Genomic DNA, 22,274 nt, shown 5'->3' on the forward strand with positions numbered 1-22,274 from the left:
ATAATTCCTAATTATTTTAAGAGGTAATAGGCATCCATTATCATTCAGTATATTTGTATTCACAATCTAGCTTTCAGGCAACTAAATGAATGATTGTGTTTGTTTATTGTCAAATAAAAATTAGGAAATTTCAATCTAAGTTTGAATAAGTAAAACAAGCTGATATATGTTGATCAGGACTTAGTTTTCAACTCAACTTCTGGGTGTTTGGAATTTACTAGAAAAATAGCATTATGTATTTTTCAATGTAAAGGTGCACAGAATAAAAAACTAACTAAAATTAGCTTTAGATGCACTAATTTCATAAAGATTAAAGGTGATTAAATTCTTGCTACCAGAGTGAAAATTAATAGCTTCAATAATTAAATTCATGGGTTCCAGAAATATAGTATGATAAACTTGAATGTCGTCGTAAAAATTCACGTTACTTTTTATTGCTATTCAACTAATTTATCATCTTTATTTAGTGATTGCTATTAAACCTATGAGATATGAATGGAGTGACCATCGTAACATATAACTACCCAAAATTGGGTCAATTGAGCATTTCAAGATATCTATTGTAGGCCTCCTGTAAGGCTATTTCTCATAAGGGTCTTATAATGCTACAGAAAAGTTTGATGATGGACTGGCTGCTTCAGTTGAGAGTTTATCTGTAGTAAATCCCAGGTTACTTGCTGCGGATCTTCATCATTGGTGATTTTGCAGTTTAATTTTCTTTTTTGAGCAGAAGGCTATTATTAATTTTCTCCTGCTCTTTTGATGATTCTAATCTGAAAAATAAAAGATGTTAATTGTACAGATATATGTTTTATTGATACAGTATTTTACTATACACCTCAATATTAAGACTATACTTTTATTAAATATTCTACATGATAAACTAAATATATTCAAATGTACAGTATCAAATATAAAATGGTAATCTAGACATGTCCATGACATTTATTAAGTTTATCTTGTAATATGGAAAAGTATTATCCTTTAAATCCTAACAAGGAAATACTTCACTACAAAAATCTAATAACTAGCCTCTGATAGAACACTAACAGAAGCTTCCCTAATCTTCAATCAATCCCTACAATTCTCAAGAGATAATCAATAAACCATAATTGCAGTATAAAACATTCTACCCTACACCACAGAGGATACCTGGTCAAACTCACAATACGCACAAAATATTTATGCAAAAATATGTATAAATTCTTAGCAAAAATAGGGTTTATTGACATGCATAATACAGTATTTCTTAGTATACAAGAGTATAGTGTTGTGTAAATCAATAATTAATGGTGTTTTCACTCTTCAAAGCAACCTACAACTAACTAAATTTTTCAAGTAATTGTATCATTCTTTTAATTGAAATGGCATATTAAATTTTCATCATACCATATATTGTATTGACCCTCCATAAAGTAGCTCCAGCTATTCTACTATCACATTAGTTAAAGTGAATTTTCTGGTTAACCTTCAATCCATGAACCAGCTTCTTATACCCAGATCCTACATAAGCCCGGTTTTACATCTTTTAAATTACTAAACAGAACAACAAATGTTTTCTGCCCATGATTAAACAATGTTCCCTTAAATAAATGAATATATCTAAGCTTATCCATTATAATCCTACCTTTATTTACCATAGGTTGCCCTATCCTACCTTTGTCACTTGACCAACCTATTATTGTCTAATCAAATTACTAATCTCATAGCATATCAACTAACAAATACATTATTGTCTTGACTACCATAGTGATTACTGTATATCACCGATTCTTTAGCAAGCATCAGCATGACTCTTACAATTTCAAGCTCCCAGTATTTAGCGGTCTTTAAGATTCCTTTGTATAAATCTAAACCTCAAGCTACGTAGTTTTATCTAATAACTTGTTAACAAATAATGACTTAGGTTAAGCCATCCATCCTGGAACCCTAAGAATAAGAATATCATTAAAGGATCCAGACTTAGTTTTGTACTATATTCCTCTTAGTGAATTGGCAGTTTATCTTCACAGATATTTGTAATGATATTAGGATTGTAAAATAAACTTTTTTTTATATAAACCCATCAATAATATAAAGATTTAATGAGTTATGTGATGTCCGGGTATACAACTAACCTAAATGAATAATGAATTAAGTAGAGAAGCTAAATAACCATCTTTTACAGTTATTATATCAAAATGAAACCATAATTTTTAAAGACAACATATCAAGGGAAAAGTCTGGTCTCAGATAAACTATTGAAAAATGTACATAATTGTTTACAGATTTAGGAGACAGCAATTTAACAGTTTTCTCTTTTCAAAATCTGAATTCCTCTCTAACTTGGAGAATCAGTGAGAGTAGAGATCCAAGTCATAGGAGTCTAGAGCCTGAGGACATAGTGCATGCGGACATAGCACCACTCCACAAGATACAAAACTATGCAAGAACATCTATTTCAGATATCCAGTCACCTGGTATATATACTTGCCAATGTTTCTTCCCACAAGAGAAAACTACAGTATTGGCACTCCCAGGGAGTCTGGTAGTGCAATCTACCCCATCCTAAGCAGAGAGAAATGGTAATGTCACACGAACTAAGTCCTATCGGTCCAACTTCCTGGACGTCTCGAATAGATTTGTTGTTCTCCTGGAAGTTGCAGGGAGGGATTCAGAAAAGAAGAGGCAGAGGAGGAAGAATTTGAAGTGTTCCATCATGGGGTCGCACAAGCCAACGACGACACTTTAGGGAAAAGACATGAACTCTAAAGAGCGACAGCAACCAGCTGTATGTCCTTATCATTTTCCAAAGATCAGGAAGACATTGAAAGAAAGGGGTGGTCGGCAACCGCCCCTATCACACTCAGCAGTGGCTTCCTTGGCTGTAAGTGAAATAAAGCTTAAGTGTAAACCCCTTTCTGAGGATTCGTTACTGCTGCTGTTATACAACCATACAAGTGAGAAAAATGTTATTTTTATTACTAAAATAAATTTTTGAATATACTTACCCGATGAGAATACTGTCAACTCCGTTGCCCGACAGAAATCTACGGTCGGGATACGCCAGCGATCGCTTATACAGGTGGGGGTGTACTCACCAGCGCCATCTGTGGTCAGGTACTCCAGTACTTCTTGTCAACAAGACCTCAATTTTCTCCTCGGTCCACTGGTTCTCTATGGGGAGGAAGGGCGGGTCATTTAAATCATGATCATCGGGTAAGTATATTCAAAAATTTATTTTAGTAATAAAAATAACATTTTTCAATATTAATCTTACCCGATGATCATGTAGCTGATTCACACCCAGGGTGGTGGGTGGAGACCAGTATACATGTTAACAAAGAAGCTAAGTATCCCGTATTTCATTTTTATTAGTTATTCAAAATAACAATAAAAAATAAATAAGTACCTGGTAAGGAAGTCGACTTGAACCATTACTCTGCCTTTAATAAGTACGTCTTCCTTACTGAGCGTAGCGGTCCTCTTAGGATGCTGAACGACTCTTAGGTGGCTAAAGTATAAAGGGCTGCAACCCATACTAAAGGACCTCATCATAACCTCTAACCTAGGCGCTTCTCAAGAAAGAATTGACCACCCGCCAAATCAACCAGGATGCGGAAGGCTTCTTAGCCGACCGTACAACCCAAAAACAACAATAAAAGCAATCAAGAGAAAGGTTAAAAAAGGTTATGGGATTATGGGAATGTAGTGGCTGAGCCCTCACCTACTACTGCACTCGCTGCTACGAATGGTCCCAGGGTGTAGCAGTTCTCGTAAAGAGACTGGACATCTTTGAGATAGAATGATGCGAACACTGACTTGCTTCTCCAATAGGTTGCATCCATAACACTCTGCAGAGAACGGTTCTGTTTGAAGGCCACTGAAGTAGCCACAGCTCTCACTTCATGTGTCCTTACCTTCAGTAAAGCAAGGTCTTCTTCCTTCATATGAGAATGAGCTTCTCTAATCAGAAGCCTGATGTAGTAAGAAACTGCGTTCTTAGACATTGGTAGCGAAGGCTTCTTAACAGCACACCATAAGGCTTCTGATTGTCCTCGTAAAGGTTTTGACCTTTTCAGATAGTACCTAAGAGCTCTGACTGGGCAAAGTACTCTCTCCAGCTCGTTACCCACCAAGTTAGATAGGCTAGGGATCTCGAACGATTTAGGCCAAGGACGTGAAGGAAGCTCGTTTTTAGCCAAAAAACCGAGCTGCAAGGAACATGTAGCCGTTTCCGATGTGAAACCTATGTTCCTGCTGAAGGCGTGGATCTCACTTACTCTCTTAGCTGTTGCTAGGCATACTAGGAAAAGAGTTTTTAATGTGAGGTCCTTGAAAGAGGCTGATTGTAGCGGTTCAAATCTAGATGACATCAGGAACCTTAGGACCACGTCTAGATTCCAGCCTGGAGTGGACAACCGACGTTCCTTAGAGGTTTAAAAGACCTAAGGATGTCCTGCAGATCTTTGTTGGAGGAAAGATCCAAGCCTCTGTGGCGGAAAACCGCTGCCAACATACTTCTATAACCCTTGATCGTAGGAGCTGATAGGGATCTAACGTTCCTTAGATGTAACAGGAAGTCAGCAATTTGGGTTACAGTGGTACTGGTAGAGGAAACTGCATTGGCCCTGCACCAGCTTCGGAAGACTTCCCACTTAGATTGATAGACTCTGCGAGTGGATATCCTCCTTGCTCTGGCAATCGCTCTGGCTGCCTCCTTCGAAAAGCCTCTAGCTCTTGAGAGTCTTTCGATAGTCTGAAGGCAGTCAGACGAAGAGCGTGGAGGCTTGGGTGTACCTTCTTGACGTGAGGTTGACGCAGAAGGTCCACTCTTAGAGGGAGAGTCCTGGGAACGTCGACCAGCCATTGCAGTACCTCTGTGAACCATTCTCTTGCGGGCCAGAGGGGAGCAACCAACGTCAGCCGTGTCCCTTTGTGAGAGACGAACTTCTGAAGAACCCTGTTGATGATCTTGAACGGCGGGAATGCATACAGGTCGAGATGGGACCAATCCAGCAGAAAGGCATCCACGTGAACTGCTGCCGGGTCTGGAATCGGGGAACAGTACAATGGGAGCCTCTTGGTCATCGAGGTAGCGAACAGATCTGTAGTTGGCTGACCCCACAGGGCCCAAAGTCTGTTGCAAACGTTCTTGTGAAGGGTCCACTCTGTGGGGATGACTTGACCCTTCCGGCTGAGGCGATCTGCCATGACATTCATATCGCCCTGAATGAACCTCGTTACCAGCGTGAGCTTTCGACTTTTTGACCAAATGAGGAGGTCCCTTGCGATCTCGAACAGCTTCCTCGAATGAGTCCCTCCCTGCTTGGAGATGTACGCCAAGGCTGTGGTGTTGTCGGAGTTCACCTCCACCACCTTGTTTAGCTGGAGGGACTTGAAGTTCATTAAGGCCAGATGAACCGCCAACAACTCCTTGCAATTGATATGAAGCGTTTTCTGTTCCTGATTCCATATCCCCGAGCATTCCTGTCCGTCCAATGTCGCGCCCCAGCCCGAGTCTGATGCGTCCGAGAAGAGATGATGGTCGGGGGTCTGAACAGCTAACGAAAGACCTTCCTTGAGAAGAATGCTGTTCTTCCACCACGTTAGAGTAGCCCTCATCTCTTTGGAAACAGGAATTGAGACCGTCTCGAGCGTCATATCCTTGTTCCAGTGAGCTGCCAGATGGTACTGAAGGGGGCGGAGGTGGAGTCTCCCTAACTCGATGAACAGGGCTAGCGATGAAAGAGTCCCTGTTAGACTCATCCACTGCCTCACCGAGCATCGGTTCCTCCTCAGCATGCTCAGGATGCACTCCAGGGCTTGGTTGATTCTTGGGGCCGACGGAAAAGCCCGAAAAGCTCGACTCTGAATCTCCATACCCAGGTAAACGATGGTCTGGGAAGGAACGAGCTGGGACTTCTCTAAATTGACCAGGAGGCCCAGTTCCTTGGTCAGATCCATAGTCCATCTGAGACTCTCCAGACAGCGACGACTTGTGGGAGCTCTTAAAAGCCAGTCGTCTAAATAAAGGGAGGCTCTGATGTCTGCCAAGTGAAGGAATTTCGCAATATTCCTCATCAGTCGCGTAAACACAAGAGGTGCCGTGCTCAGGCCAAAGCACAGGGCTTGGAACTGGTACACAACCTCTCCAAAGACGAATCTCAGAAAAGGTTGGGAGTCTGGATGGATGGGAACGTGAAAGTAGGCATCTTTCAGATCTAACGAGACCATCCAGTCCTCCTGCCTGACCGCTGCTAGGACCGACTTCGTCGTCTCCATTGTGAACGTCTGCTTGGTGACATAAGCATTGAGCGTACTGACGTCCAGCACCGGTCTCCAACCTCCTGTCTTCTTGGCCACCAGGAAGAGACGGTTGTAAAAGCCCGGGGATTGATGGTCCCGAACTATCACCACTGCCTCCTTCTGTAGCAGGAGCGACACCTCTTGTTGTAACGCTAGCCTCTTGTCCTTCTCCTTGTAGTTGGGAGAGAGGTTGATGGGAGATGTGGTCAGAGGGGGATTGCGGCAGAACGGAATTCTGTATCCCTCCCTTAGCCACTTGACAGACTGAGCGTCTGCACCTCTGCTCTCCCAGGCTTGCCAGAAGGTCTTGAGTCTGGCTCCTACAGCTGTCTGGAGAGGAAGGAAGTCAAAGCTTGCTTTTCGTGGACTTGGCACCCTTCTTGGACTTGCCCCGGTGACTGTCTGCACGGGTACTTCCTCTACTGGAGGCTCTACCACGAAAGGGCGGAATGAACCTAGTAGCAGGTGTATCAGCAACAGGGGTGCGGTAAGATCTAGGCACGGAAGGTAAGGTTTTAGCCTTACGTGCTGAAGAAGCCATGAGGTCATGTGTATCCTTCTGGATAAGAGCCGCAGCCATCCCCTTGATTAACTCCTCCGGAAACAGGCACTTGGAGAGAGGAGCAAACAACAACTCTGACCTCTGGCAAGGGGTGATACCAGCCGATAAGTAGGAGCATAGATGTTCCCTTTTCTTGAGGACTCCTGAGACAAAAATAGCCGCAAGTTCGCCAGAACCATCGCGAATTGCTTTGTCCATACTGGACATGATCAGCATGGCCGCGTCTTTGTCAGAAGGAGCAGTCTTCCTGCTTAAGGCTCCCAGACACCAATCGAGGAAGTTAAAAATTTCGAAGGCGCGAAAGACTCCCTTCATCAAGTGGTCCAGATCTGAAAAGGACCAGCAGACCTTCGAGCGTCTCATAGCCGACCTGCGGGGAGAGTCAACCAAACTTGAGAAGTCGGCCTGGGCAGAGGCAGGAACCCCCAAGCCAGGTTCCTCTCCCGTGGCATACCAGACGCCCGACTTAGAAGCCAGCTTAGGAGGAGGAAACACAAAAGAGGTCCTTCCCAGTTGCTGCTTGGACTGCAACCAATCCCCCATAACCCTCAAAGCTCTCCTTGATGATCTGGCGAGGACAAGCTTGGTGTAGGCAGGCGTAGTAGACTGCATGCCCAGAGAAAACTCGGAGGGAGGAGAACGAGGGGTTGCAGACACGAAGTGTTCAGGGTACAACTCTCTGAACAGAGCCAGGACCTTGCGAAAGTCTAAGGAAGGCGGCGAAGACTTGTGTCCTTCCACATCAGATGGAGGATCATCCAGATGGGCAGCTTCATCCTCAGAAACCTCATCGCCTGAGAGTTGAGTAGCGAGAGGTAAAGGCAGAGCGGCAGGCTGAATGGCTGAATCCTGCAGAACGGGTTGTAAGGCATGAGGCTCATGCTGCATGGCATGCGGCTCAAGCTGCATGGGATGAGGCTCATGCTGCATAGAATGCGGCTGCTGCATGGTATGAGGCTCGTGCTGCATGGGTTGAGGAGGATGCCTCATAGCATGAGGCTCCTGCCTCAAGGGTTGAGGAGGTTGCTGCATAGCATGAGGCTCCTGCCTCAAGGGTTGAGGAGGTTGCCGCATAGCCTGAGGCTCCTGCCTCAGGGGTTGAGGAGGTTGTCGCATAGCATGAGGCTCCTGCCTCAGGGGTTGAGGAGGTTGTCGCATAGCATGAGGCTCCTGCCTCATGGGTTGAGGAGGTTGCCGCATAGTGCTGGAACCTGGCAACTCCCGATGCGGCAGCTCACACATGAAAGCAGGAGGAGCCGCAAGAACATGCGTCTGGCAGGGAGGACTGCGTAGAGGTGGAGGAGCGCTCGCAGGAGGAGGGGTGCTAACCTTCTCTGCCTGATACTCCTGCATCAAAGCCGCAAGCTGAGACTGCATAGTCTGCAGCATTGACCACTTGGGGTCCACAGTGGTTGGAGCAGAGGCCTGTTGAGGCACCACTCTACCTCTCTTGGGAGGTGTGCAGTCATCAGATGACTGCGGCGAGTCCGAACTGGCCCAGTGGCTACACCTGGGCCGTTGGACTAGCTCGGAAGGGACCTTACGTTTGAGAGGTCGTGAGACCTGGGTCCACCGTTTCCTCCTGGAAACCTCTTCCGCAGACGAGGAATTTAAGGGCTCATTCGTCTGGGAGTGGAAGTGACGATCTCTATCAGATACGCCCGCAACCACTGAGGATACAACTGTGCGCCGATCAAGGCCTGCCGAACCCTTTGGTCCTTCGACGTTGCTTCTCCCCTGGGCTTGGGAGCTTGCAAGAGGTCCCGGACTGGGAGGACGACTGGCACGCACAGAAGTATCCTCATGCGCAACACTGACACTGACACTATGCACAGCACTGGCACTAACACTTCCCACTGCACTCTTCACTTTAAGTTCCTTGACATCTGCCAAGAGAAGATTGTGGTCACTAACTAACGATTCCACCTTATCACCAAGAGCCTGAATGGCACGCAACATATCCGTCATATCAGGCTGAGCACTCGTAGCAGGTTCGGGGGTCACCACCACAGGGGAAGGAAAAGGTTGAGGGACATGGGGAGAGGAATAAACCAAAGAGCGAGAAGAACTCCTCCTAACTCTCTCCTTCTCTAACCTAGTTGTATATTTGAGGAATTCATTAAATTCGAATTCCGAAAGCCCAGCACATTCCCCACATCGATCTTCCAATTGACAGGATTTTCCCCTACAATCGGAACAAAGGGTGTGAGGATCAACAGAGGCCTTCGGAAGACGCCTATTACAAGTCCTAACACTACATCGCCTATATTTAGGAGCTTGAGAGTGGTCGGACATCTTGAATTTAGGGAACAGTCAAGGGGGAATTCCAAAGTAAAGCAAAGATCGTTAACCAATAAATCAAATTAATTCCAAAAGCTATCTAAGCTAAGGGAAAAGCTTCCTGTACAGCGAAGGCTAAATTTTAGAGCAAATACTTCACCAAAACCGTGAACAAAAGACTCCAAAATCAACAGCGTATCCATGTAGGTCTTGCCGGCGGCACGACAGAGGAAAAATTGAGGTCTTGTTGACAAGAAGTACTGGAGTACCTGACCACAGATGGCGCTGGTGAGTACACCCCCACCTGTATAAGCGATCGCTGGCGTATCCCGACCGTAGATTTCTGTCGGGCAACGGAGTTGACAGCTACATGATCATCGGGTAAGATTAATATTGAAAAACAACAAACAGTAATGCCATCCAACATGAACGACGAGTCAGCAAGAAGACCACACAGCTGTCCCACAGCTGCAGTTATTGGATATATTAGCAAAACTGTTGTCTTCCCTAAAATACCTTGGATATGACCATCCGTCAAGATAACAATATGGGAGGAAAAAAAAAAAAAAAAAAAACCACACTCCACTCGATAGGGATGCTGGGAGCATATTTATGCTCTCTGCTGACTCAAAATAAAGTGTGAACTCACTGGACTGTCAAGTGGGCAGGCCTTTCCTACCACCAGCTCTGTAAAGTTTAACAGCTGTATCCAAATTCACTGAAAGCATAATCCTTTTAAAGGATGAGGATTTGGATTTGTATAGAAAGATACATTAATTCTGCATCTACATGACTAGGCACTGTGATAGGTAACCATTATTACTAGAACACGATGGGAAGTGGCTATGTCAGAAGCTAGCAATTCACAGGAAAATAGCCTTACTGACATGGTCGAGTGTTCACAGTTCAGGCAAAGAACACCAACACTAGATTCCAACATTAAGTTTACCTAATAACATCAGTTCCAGTATTTTATTGTGTTATTTGCCATAAACATCTCCACATTTATAAATGGTTATACTATCTCTACTAAAAGATCAAAAATTTTGGAAAAAGTTTGATTTTCATCTATAATGCTCTGCATCAACTCTTCACACAGCTTCCACTTCTAGTTCTAGGTAAATAGTCCTTGTGTTTTGCCCTTCCTTTTTGTTGTAAAGTGTAGAAACTATAATGCACCAAACTGGAGATTGCAATTCTATATTTTCCTTTTAATTTTGCTGTTCACCACAGATTGTATTTATGAATTTGGGATGTACAGCCCACCGCTGGGGCCTTTGGGTCATCAAATGCTAATGTGAAACTAGGGTTAAAACCCTACAGCTAGGGATTAGTAGAGGGGTGGACAGCAAGATGTAGGAAAGGAAGCAATAACGGGGGCAGAATGATACACAGCAAACGTTGCTGGAGACAAAGGGAACACTGCAAAGACCTCTAAGTAATACCTAAAGTACCCAATTTGAGATCCACTGATGGCACTACTTCCCTACAAGGCTGCTCACCATGGCAATAATACTATACAGTACTTCATTGGCCTGGCAACTATCAAATAACTCCTAAGGGTAAAGTATAACATAATAAACAGAGGAGCAAGACTGATAAAAGGTGTCCCACCTAGAGAAAGGATCAACCCTATACTAATTAATTTACACTGGCTGCCGACTAAAACGAAAATTGAATTTAAAATATGTACAATAACCCACCAAGTTATCAGAACCGGTTATCCAAAATACTTGAGAGAATTGCTACATATTGCGCAGCCAACAAATCGTGTCAACACGAGAATAGTTACAGATGGTTTCAAACTGTTGGAACCTAGATTTATGTCCACTTTGGGCTCCAGAGCCTTTAAATATGCGGCCCCAAGACTATATAATAAGGTCCCACGAAACATTCGAATGATTGAAGACATTAAGGCTTTCAAGAGGAAACTGAAGACTTTCTTATTTCATGAGTCTTTTGACAGTGACGATTTAACAGTAAATGAACAATATGCGACTTGAAAAGATAAATACTGCGTACGAACAAGGTAAAATGACAGTGGAGGTCCTGCAGAGAGTGGGGTTCCCCTGCTGTATGGGACCGGAAAAGCAGCCATCAAAGTAAAGTAAGTAAGTAGTTTTAGTACCACTTTGTAGATATTGGTTTTTAACTTTGCCTTGTTAATAAGTAAGGAGACCATGAGGATAAGCTAGACCTTGCAGCACTTTTTAATTGCTAAATTCATGCCTTTGGTTTTTGTTTTCGTGCCTCTGATTATGTTTGGCCGTTTGTCACCGCCTGGTCAAGTGGACACACCCTAAATAAACCTAGTTTCAATTATTCTTTTAATCAATCCCAACATAATAAATTGATGAACCCATTCTACCTTATTGCAGTAAAAATCTAACCTTACTTTCATACTTTGATGAGCCAAGTCTATTGTAATTTGAAAACGGGCAAATTTTATCGTTTGCATGAAAGTTCAACTAGATCCATTACCTGAAACTTGAATTCATTCCTATGACTAGAAATCATTATGCATATGTGATGTGAGAAAATTAGTACTACTTTAATCTGTTGACCAAGAAATATAATTTATTTCAGCGGCAATCCAATCCCGCACAAATATCCCACATTTGAAAAGTAACTTGTGTTTTTCTAAACCACAATACACAAACCCCGAGTCTTCCAATGGGAGCGATTATCTGGAACTCAACTGTGAAAATTTATAATGAGATCTCTGTACTTATCTCCCCCTTTGCTAGTATGCCTAAAAGCCACTTTGACCTTAGCCTTGGGTATCCAGGATGGTAGAGGTTTGAAGTGAAACTAGCAGAAAACAAAATTACTTTTAAATTCTGTATTGGTTTCTAACACAAACAGAAATCCTCGTCCTTTAAAAGGAGACTCACAATAAGAAGGGAAGAATCCCCAATAACCCTACCTGCTGGTTTAAAATTGCTGAGATGTCAAGACACTGACTTCAAGAGTTGTGGAAGTTATGACTCCTACAACTTCTAACCTATGGATAGATGGTCACAGAAGAACACAGTATGCCCTAATGAGGATATGCTGTCATTATGTGGGCCCAATAAAAAGTAATGGGTTCTGCATACAAACCTGGAGAAGATACTTCTATTTTACATGTATTATATATAGAACATACCTCAGTGTGAGAAATTGCATGCATCAAACGTCAGATCGAGTAAATAATCGCACAATTGCTACACCTTAAAAGAGGAGAAGGAATAGAGGAAAAAGGGCCAGACACACTACAACTAATTCTAGTCTGATGAAGCGACCATTATATTAAACTTCTTGTCCTAGAAGGAGCTTAGTAGCTACACAACCTGCTGAGCAGCTAAAGCAGGTCCCAGAGAAAATGTCTGAAGACTTGTGGGTATACTCCTACAGACAGTGGGGTGTAAAAGTTGTCTGGCACTTCGACACTCGGTTTTCAGTACTTGTGCCACTGACATGTTCCTCTTGAAGGCTAACTTCATGAAACCATGCTGGAACTGAATCCTTGGGGTCATCTGCTGCTTGGGGATATGCTCTCTTGATACTTTCATGACATCAGAAAAAAAGTCTCCCTTAAAATCTTTATTTAGTCCTGCCAGATACAATAAAAATATTTTGAATCTGTGGTCTGAAGGGTTGGATTCTCTTCAGGTATTGTCTAAGTAGCCTCACAAGACAAAAAGGCAAATCATCCAATCTATTAGTTGCACCCCTAAGGGAGGGTTATGGAGAAAGACTCAAACTGTAGATCTAGGTTTTCACCAAAAACTTTGAAACAAGGGTGAAAGATAAAATCTGTCTTCAGAATGAGATCCTTATCTGACGTCTGTCATAACATTTTGTTAGGGGCCCTTTTGAGGGGCCTGATGACTGGCTACATACCCCACAGCCAGTCTTTTGAGGGGCCTGATGACTGGCTACATACCCCACAGCCAGTCTTTTGAGGGGCCTGATGACTGGCTACATACCCCACAGCCAGTCAAGTTCTCTTGCTGGATAAGCCTACTTGAAGCTATTCCCGAGTAGACAATTCCCATGATGATTTTAGGCTGAGTGATAGCCTTTTACCACCAAGACTGAAAGAAGCTTCTTTTGGCAAAGGTAGACATGGAAATCCACTATTAACTGCAGGGAGGCTACGACTGAAGTTACCCCTTATATGGCAACAAATGCAGATGACCCTCTTTGCTTGATATACAGCTGCTAAAGACCTCAGGAAGTATCCAGATAGCTTTTTAATGCCTAACAAAAAGTCTTTCACAACTGCGAGATGCTGGGTGTACAACCGTGGAGAGAGGGGGATGTCAGAGCTGTGGTACCTCTACATATGGGGTTGGCAAAGTAGATTATGACATGGGGGTAGTTCCTTGGCACTTTAATTCAAGAGTTTCAGCAGGTCTGTGTACCATTATGATTATGGCCCTTGGAGCATCTCCAGGGTCCACCTAAGGTCTGGTGTAATCAGTACCCTGTTGATTACCCTTTAAAACAGGCAAAGCAGCGGAAAAACAAAAGAATTGTGATATACTGGAAATGTCCATGACTGGCAGTCTGTCTGATGGGAGTTTGAGACGCTAAAGCTAAATAGTTACAAGTCGAGTCCGTCAACGTGATGTTAGAAGTCATCCTCTAGGGCGGCTGCTAGGTCTGGGATTGGTGACCAAAACACCGGGAGCATATGGCTGAGGTTACTGTATTGGCAAACAGGTTTATTGAGGAACAACCCCCAAAATGTAAATCTCAATACCAGAGGATGAACCTACTATTCCTTTCCTTCTATGATTATTATTATTAGTTGCTAAGCTACAACCCTAGTTGGAAAAGCAGAATGCTTTACATTTCACTCACCCGGAATAAATCTTATTACAGATCCACTACGGTCAGCGCACAGGAGTAGTCCCGCCTTGCTAACTCGCAGAGGTGGCGTGAAGCCATCAAGTAAAATCAGTAAAGAGAGGACTGGAAAACTCCTCTAATAGAAGAGCAAATCAGCTCTCAGATCAGCGTCAAATCTTGACAATGCGCTCAACTAAAATTTACAGAAAACCCCTTCAGAATCTAATTATTTAAATCTAATCTTACTCAATCCACAAACTTACCAGTCTTAATAAAATCCATTTTAAATCTATAATCATCATAATCCATAACATGACTAATCCAATTATATTTCACTTGAAAGTCAATCTACTAACAAGCCAATTTTTTTTTTTTTTTAATAATACCATTCACATGTCACAAACAAAAATCTTCCAATGCCTTACCTTTTAAAACTCTAGTTACTGCAACTAGCTGGGTTTTATAGATGCTATGCTTTCGTTGAAGATCCAGAAAATGATAAACTTCAATTTTTTAGTCTCCCATAACTCACTGCTCAATATGCACCTGTGATGAAAAATAAATTGTTTAAATATTTAACATATTCTCCCACCATTTTGTATAATCATATAAATGAATTTGAACATGACTTTCTTGGTTTTATAATGATCTAAAAAGACCTTTAAAAAAGCAATGTTAACTATTCATTGGTATTAATTGATTCACCAGATATTTTTCGTGAACACTATTAATAAATAGCCATCGAATTCCTATTATAAGGACCCAAATACCTATAGAACTAAGCCTTAAAAAAAAAAAAAAAAAAAAAAAAAAAAAAAAAAAAAAAAAAAAAAATTTGCAGCATAGATATAGACATACTGTATCCCTCAAAGTTGAATGAGAGAATGTCTCCAACTGAAAAGCACAGAAACTAACAGATAAGGGACTCTGAAGCACTGCCAAGAGAGAAGAGCCTGACCAAGCTCTTTCTCTATAAGAACCTACCCAAAGAGCTAGCAGATCAGGATATCAATAAGGAACCCAAACCCCTCTGAGGATTCCTCAGAGTCTAGTACAGATCAGAAAGGAATGGGGCAGATGCACGGACCATTTTCAACTTCAGGTATATCTGTAGCATCTGAAATACTAGGCTAGATCAAACCTAGGGGGGAACAGTCACAGGGTTAGCTCTGTTATTACCTTTTTGGAGTGCTGAGTGGATTCCAAGGGAAGTGTATTCACCATTAATTTGTATGCCAGTGAAAAGATAGACAGAAGTTATTTTAACATTCGTGTTGCTTTATATATGTTGTTATCCTCCTGCTTCTTAAAATTTAGAAAATATGCAAACATTCGGAAATCTTCCACGTCTTATAAGCAAATGCAGTTTTGAAAAGATATTCACCTATCATACAGTTACTAAGTGTGAACATTTGTTGGTAAATGGTAAAATTGCAGTTTCTGCCATATTGGATAACTAATATAAATATATATTGTTTTTCTAGCTCAATAGCATGTTTTCAATGAATTCGACCTTAATTTCTACCGCAAATTATCAGATTTAGAGATCTTGGGTTCTACAGTGAGAAATTGGGGTTTTGGGCGGAAGAATACAGAAAACGGATAAAATAAAAGCAGCTGTCTAACCTAAATATGTCAATGTAAAAAAAAAAAAAGAGAGAGAAGAAGGTGGTGGTGGTCCGTAATCAAAATAGCGCTTGTATTTTCCAGACTTCTGGACACACAGAAAATGGGGTTTTCCACCCCATTTTCTATGGAGTTGAGTCATACGTTGAAGTCGACATATTACAAATACCTCATTACTTAATTGGGTTAATGTTTTACTGTTTTTTGCTCTGCCATATGCTCGCGATTAAACATTATCTCATTGTTTCTATGGTCTGCTACAGGAGTTAGCCCAAGGGCTACTATTTCAGTATAATACCACCATGACACTTGCCGTGGGACACATTTTGGTAGCATTGAATTTTCACGCAGAATCCTATTTACTACTTCTGGAGTTCAATTGTAATGGACATGAAAACGTGCAATAACCTCAAAATACGAAAAGAAACAACTACTGCATGTATGAACAACTGAATCCATGACAGCCAACCAACATTTTTAGGATGTAAGAATTCCAAAATTGCAGTTAATTGAATAATGTTGAAACAAAGCAACCTATCAGGTTTCAGCATTTTTACCGTACCCGTAATTCACATCCAAAAACAAAGATAGATCAGGCATTTTTACCAACAATGCATTGACAGAAAACAAAATACCATCGGGAGAAAACTAGCAAAATTATGGAACACGGACCTACATATGCAAGTGAAAAAAAAAGAAACTTTACCTACAGTAAATAATGTGCTTACAACGAATTTGACTTATTTCCACAGCAAATAAGCCATTCTCCCGTTATCCCACCCCCTTCCTGACAAAGGGTGGGAACCTGGGACTTTGGATGGGCAAAAAACAGGAAAAAACGGGATTATTCAACATTTTGAGATTTGTAAAAGGCCAGAGTCTAACAGACCCACCTAACGTAACCTTGGAGTTCCCAGGTCATAGACCTAGTCTGGAGGCAAGTCCCCCAGATCACCCTTCCCAGGTTAGAGACCTAGCTGGTAGGCAAGCCTCCCTGTTACCCCCTTTCCAAGGTCACAGGCTTAGCCTAATATTTTAGGGGAATAGGATACGGTAAATGTGTAGGAGAGCTCTGCGCTCGATTTAAAAGTTTCTAAAAGTAGAAAACGAAAGAAAACAGTAAATTAGAGCTACAGTTACCTTGAAACTGTGAGATAATCCTCCTATAACCACCTAACTCTTACACAGAAAATGTAAGCATAAACCTACTACTACAATTATGGGGGACCCCAGTGGGGAAGCGGGGTTTTTGGGTGGGGGGAGGAGAAAAGTGATTTTTTCGGGGCACTACCGAACCTAATACAACTACCTACCCTACCCTGGGGGCCATGTACCCCTACCTAGGCCTACCGGGGGGGGGGGGGGGGGGCTCCGCCCCCCCTGCGACCCCCCTTAAGGCCACAGTAATTTTTAGGGCACCACCGAACCTAAGACACCCACCTAACCTAGCCTATGGGGCCCTGTACCCCTACCTAGGCCTACCGGGGGGGGGGGGGGGGGGGGGGGGGGGGGGGGCTCTGCCCCCCCTGCGACCCCCCCTTAAGGCCACATTGAGTTTCAGTTCAAACGAAACAAATTCAAATGAAAACGCCTTTTGCAAAAAAAGGAACACAAACTTCAAATTAGTCTCAATATCTAACTTACCTTTGAAACAAGACACGAAAAAATTGCACCTCCTCTTCCTTTTCCCACGAGTAACCACACTACGATCACACCGGAATGCTAATTTGTTGTAATCTATACGGCACACATTTTCACAATAAGGGCACTTTTTCTCTGCCAAAATCAAACCATGACGTTTGAGCAAATGCAATTAGCAAATCAACTTTCCTGAATAATGTACACAAAAATCCCCATAAGAAATAAAGCAATTGTCACAAGTGACACAGTCGGAACGGGATGAAGGTCCTGCTAATTGCTCCATACTTCACGGCAAAATGAGCTTTTCAGTTTGAAGGGAGATCCGAGACGTGCAAAAATATTCCTCCGCGGAACTTCACGTAAACTGTGGAAACTGGTGGAAAAATAGCAGGGATAAGTGAAGTAATAAGTGTCAGCATTGGCTAGATTTGTAAAAACCGCCATGATTGGTTTTCAAACAGTGTGACGTCAAGAAAACACCTGTTATTGGTTAGAATAGCATTGAGAACTAGTTTGCCATACGCAGTAAGGCGGTGAAACAGCTCATTTTAGCCAAGACATCACACAGTAAACAAAAACAAACACTTAGAAAAAATCCAAGTGAAACATAACTATACACACGAATATCTTCGTTAAATAGAAGCTGCTCATATATTGACTATTATATAAGCGTTCTATATGATATAGTGAATTGTAGGTGTTTAAATTCTTCAAGATCTTCCGCGGAGCTCTCCTACACATTTACCTAGGATACCCCTATAGTGTGATTTTTTTTTTTTTTTTTTGTGGATTTCTTAGCATCCATGAGAATAAGTGAAGTGTTTCACCATTTTGCCCGTAAATTTTCCCCCACCCAAAACCCGTTTCCCAACCCCCTTTACCACAGGATATATTAGGGTATATCCTATCAAAATATTTATTAGCAACCGAGGTAAATGTTATATAAAAAAAACTGGAGTTTTTTCTATATAAAACCGCATTCTTATATTAGTAAAGCTTTTTCTGTGTTTTGCTGGAGGGAAAAAAAAAAAAAAAAAAAAAAAAAAAAAAAAAAAAAAAAAAAATCCACGGCAGTGTAAATACATTCTTGGAATAACAATCAGGAACACTAATGGCAAATTCAAATATTTCCATTACCCTTAATTTGTGGAAGATTCGAATAACTTGTAAAAAATCATCTAAAAAATACTATATTTTGGCTGAAACTGTAATAATACTAGGGCAAAGTTTTGACAATCAAAGCTGTATAATTCTTTATATCATAAAACTTAGCGATGTGCAGTAAAGATTTGATAAATATGTTCTGAACAAGAATGTGTTGTGGAGGTTAAGTTATAATACACCTTCATATTTTGATTTAATCTACACCATTGCAAGTCATGTTGCGATATAGCCTCAATTCTCTATTTGATTCTATCTAGAGCATTTCAAGTCACATTAGGAGTGGGGGGGGGGGTGTTTGTCTTAGTCTGGCAGGGTAAGGATCAATCCAGGATTCTAGTTAGGTCAGTCCTGTAATTTAGGTAGGGAAATGCAGCAAATCTTGATTAATTATATAAGGCAGGCCCATTTTTGCTTTATGTAAAATGCAACATTGTGTAGTAAGGCTTTGAAAAGGCTGCCTTAAATTAAGTCTTGGCTGTAGTAGGTTACATAACATTGTAGCCTAGATAACGGAAGGTCATGTCAGGCTGCACCTGACTTACCAGATTCAACTGGCTTTTTCTTTGGTCTCGCTCAGTGGGATACAAGTTCAGGTTAACTAGGTCAGGACCTAGTGCCAAGGATAGGATATCGCACTGAAGTTCTATGTATTCATATACGGCGTAGATTCTTTTAATACTACATAATAAGCCATGAATTTTTAAGTACAGATTATGACGAAAATTATGGACTGATTCCTTTCCTGATTGGTGCATTGCATTCAATGTGTTCAGAACTACCCTTGGGACTTTCCATTCAGAACTTCAGCAATGTGCGTTGTGATGCACACGTCTCATTGTGTGGTTTAGTCATACCTTCAAGATGTAATGTCTCTTTTTCAAGGATCTAACACACTAAACAGATTACCATTAGAATATAACAATTTGGGACAAATAAGGGTAAATTTACAGTTTCATCCATTATGGGGAAACTGGAATAAAAATATATTTGTTGCATCAGAAATAGTGTAGTTTCAACGAATTTGACGTTTATTTTGACCGCAAACCATCCGATTTAGAGATTTACTATGTAATTGGAGTTAAAACAACAAGTTGTTCCAGAATGCAGAAAGACCCTACTTCATCCCAACAATTATGGGGGACACCAGGTGGGAACCCGGGTTTTGGGTGGGGGGGGGGGGGGCGTCAAATATTTGCAATAAATGAATACTTATCCTTCCACCACCCCTCCCCCTATACCCCTATCTAGCCCTACCGGGGGGGGGGGGGGGGACTGGCTCTGCCCCCCCCCCCCCTTGAGGCCACAGTGATTTTCAGGGCACTACTGAACCTAAGAAAACCCACCTAACCTAGCATAGGGGCCCTGTATCCCTACCTAGGCCTACCGGGGGGGGGGGGGCTCCGCCCCCCCCCTGCGACCCCCCCTTAAGGCCACAGTGATTTTCGGGACACTACCGAACCTAATACAACCACCTAACCAAGGGCCCTGTACCCCTACCTAGGCCTAGCTCCTGCGACCCCCCCCTTACAGCCACTACCTAACACATCGATCAAACCAAATCCAAAGTGATGGTACTGCTGTATACATCGTTATATCACCATTATAATATACTCTATAAATTAATGAAGCTTACCTTAAACTGTTGGTTCATAAAGATGTGCTGCTGCTTTGAGGAAAACATGAAGCCGTTGGGAAGGTTCCTTGGCATGCAAGACAATTTTTATTTTGTAAAATTAAATTGTCTCTCTGGCACAAATGCACTAGTTTTTCAACAAATTCATTGTAAGTTAGGAAAGAGTCAGGACAAGAAGATGGAATTTCAACTTCTTGTGCAACATGAGTTGACATGCTTTCTATGGTCTCCATGTTTATGAACGAATTGAAATGCCTGGGAAGATAATGTATTGTCGCGCTGTGATTGGCCAAACATGTATGACGTCATAGTGGACAGGCGGTGTGATTGGCCAAACGTGTAAGACTTCATAGTGGACTAGTTTGTCAGTGGATTATAGTGGTTACAGGGCTCATTTAAACAAATACAAGACACAGTCAACAATAACAACAGACTTAGAAAAAATCTGGGAGGAAGACATGATTAGCGTGAGTTTGATCGTCGATATATACAGAACTAGGCATTTGCGACAGATAATATTTTACAGAAATACTACAAAAGACTTGCTTTACTCGGGAAATATATTATTATAATAGATTTCCCATAATGGATGAAACTGTAATAATACCCAAATAATAAGAGCTCACAATCACCCAAGCTACCCGAATACTGGTTGAAAAATATAGGGCATCACACACATTTTAAGTTTAATTAGGTATTGGCAAAAAAATAAACCATATTTTTAACCTATTTTTATAGTTGAACGTTATATGCTATTAGGAAAATATGTCAGTCACATTATTCAACACTATGCCCTGAGATGAATCAACCTCTATAACTTCAAACAGAATGTAGAGTTGACTATTCTAAATCAAAAAAAAAAAAAGAAAAAAATCATAGGTGCCTTATATTTAACAGAAATTTGGTCAAAATAAGGCGGGGCAGTCAATTTAGTTTTATAATTCGAAATAAAATTACTATTTCATATAGCTGTAAAGAAAAACACACTGAAGAGGCCTCTTAACCAGGGGCATCCAAAGTTTGTTAAATAGCCTATTAATACTTAGGAGCCTTTGCATACCAGCGGTCAGTTCCTCACGCGTTCCTTTAAAATGGACATCAACTAACCTAAACTTTCTCCTCTACCTAACCTAAAAGCAGTGTCCTTACCTACCGGAAGTTGGACATAATACCGTACACACAGGTGGCCCTACCGGAAGTTGGACAATACTGTACATACAGGTGGCCGCTATCATACATACACCCCAAAACTTACCTTCATTATAAATTAAACTTGCACAGAACAAAAGATTTGCAAGTACGAAGTGGTGCCATTGGCAAAATGTCTTGGCAATTGACTGCAGACTCAAATGGAGTACGCCTACCAAGTACCAACATTTGCTAACTATATATCTCCCCATTTATTTGAAGATAACTCTGAAAATACTTTAATACACCTAACCTGGCGATTAAATTGACGGTACTAACCTTTAGAAAAATGTAGAACGTTTAATTACCGAAAATATCGGATATGAAGAGAGGTAATTTTACCCAATGTTTTCTTCAACAATGACAGCCAGTGTAATGAAAATCTTGAGTGCGGAACAATACATTTGCCAGGATTACTGGAACGTGGATTGATTTTTCTTAAGAAATCGTTATTTACGCTTGCCTTGCTTTTGAATTCCATTATATAAAGATAGAAGAAATCATACTGTAATTTCACACTTAATTCTACTGGTTTTGGGATCAAAGGGTAGAAATATGACGAACTACTTTTCTGACTCTTTTTTTTTCAAGACTTTTTCATTTTTTTTTTTATGCATGGACACGCCCATAAATAATGGACACATTCAAATGTCCTGATACACACGCAGATAAGACACTCTCAAATACAATATATATATATATATATATATATATATATATATATATATATATATATATATATATATATATATATATATATATATATATATATTATATACATATATTACCCGTCTATTGAAGGAATAAATACTACAAATACCCATTAATATCTATGTAAAACTGTAACAATTTATTTCCTATGTGTAATATCTATATGAAATTATTATTTTCAGAGAAAGTTTTTCTTTTTTCTTTTTAACAGGAGAGTAATATCTGTATTACTCAAGCGCTACCAGTAACTGATTCATTTGATGGAATTATCAGGAGCTCGATGACTCAGGTCCATTAAAGCAACGTTAGGCTATAGGCCTATTGGGCTTACTTCAATCTCTA

General features: G+C 41.2%; 1 long non-coding RNA gene across 1 annotated transcript; it reads right to left on the reverse strand.

The window, feature by feature from the left end:
* Positions 1 to 667: 667 nt before the first annotated feature.
* On the reverse strand, positions 668 to 21,581 carry LOC137641978 (uncharacterized). Its single transcript, XR_011044622.1, has 3 exons — positions 21,501 to 21,581; positions 14,395 to 14,515; positions 668 to 773 (listed from the first exon to the last, which is right to left on the reverse strand). It is a non-coding gene; the product is annotated as an uncharacterized lncRNA (long non-coding RNA).
* Between the last annotated feature and the right edge of the window lie 693 nt (positions 21,582 to 22,274).

This window comes from Palaemon carinicauda, chromosome 6 (genome assembly GCF_036898095.1).
Source record: "Palaemon carinicauda isolate YSFRI2023 chromosome 6, ASM3689809v2, whole genome shotgun sequence".
Taxonomy (NCBI): Eukaryota; Metazoa; Arthropoda; class Malacostraca; order Decapoda; family Palaemonidae; genus Palaemon; species Palaemon carinicauda.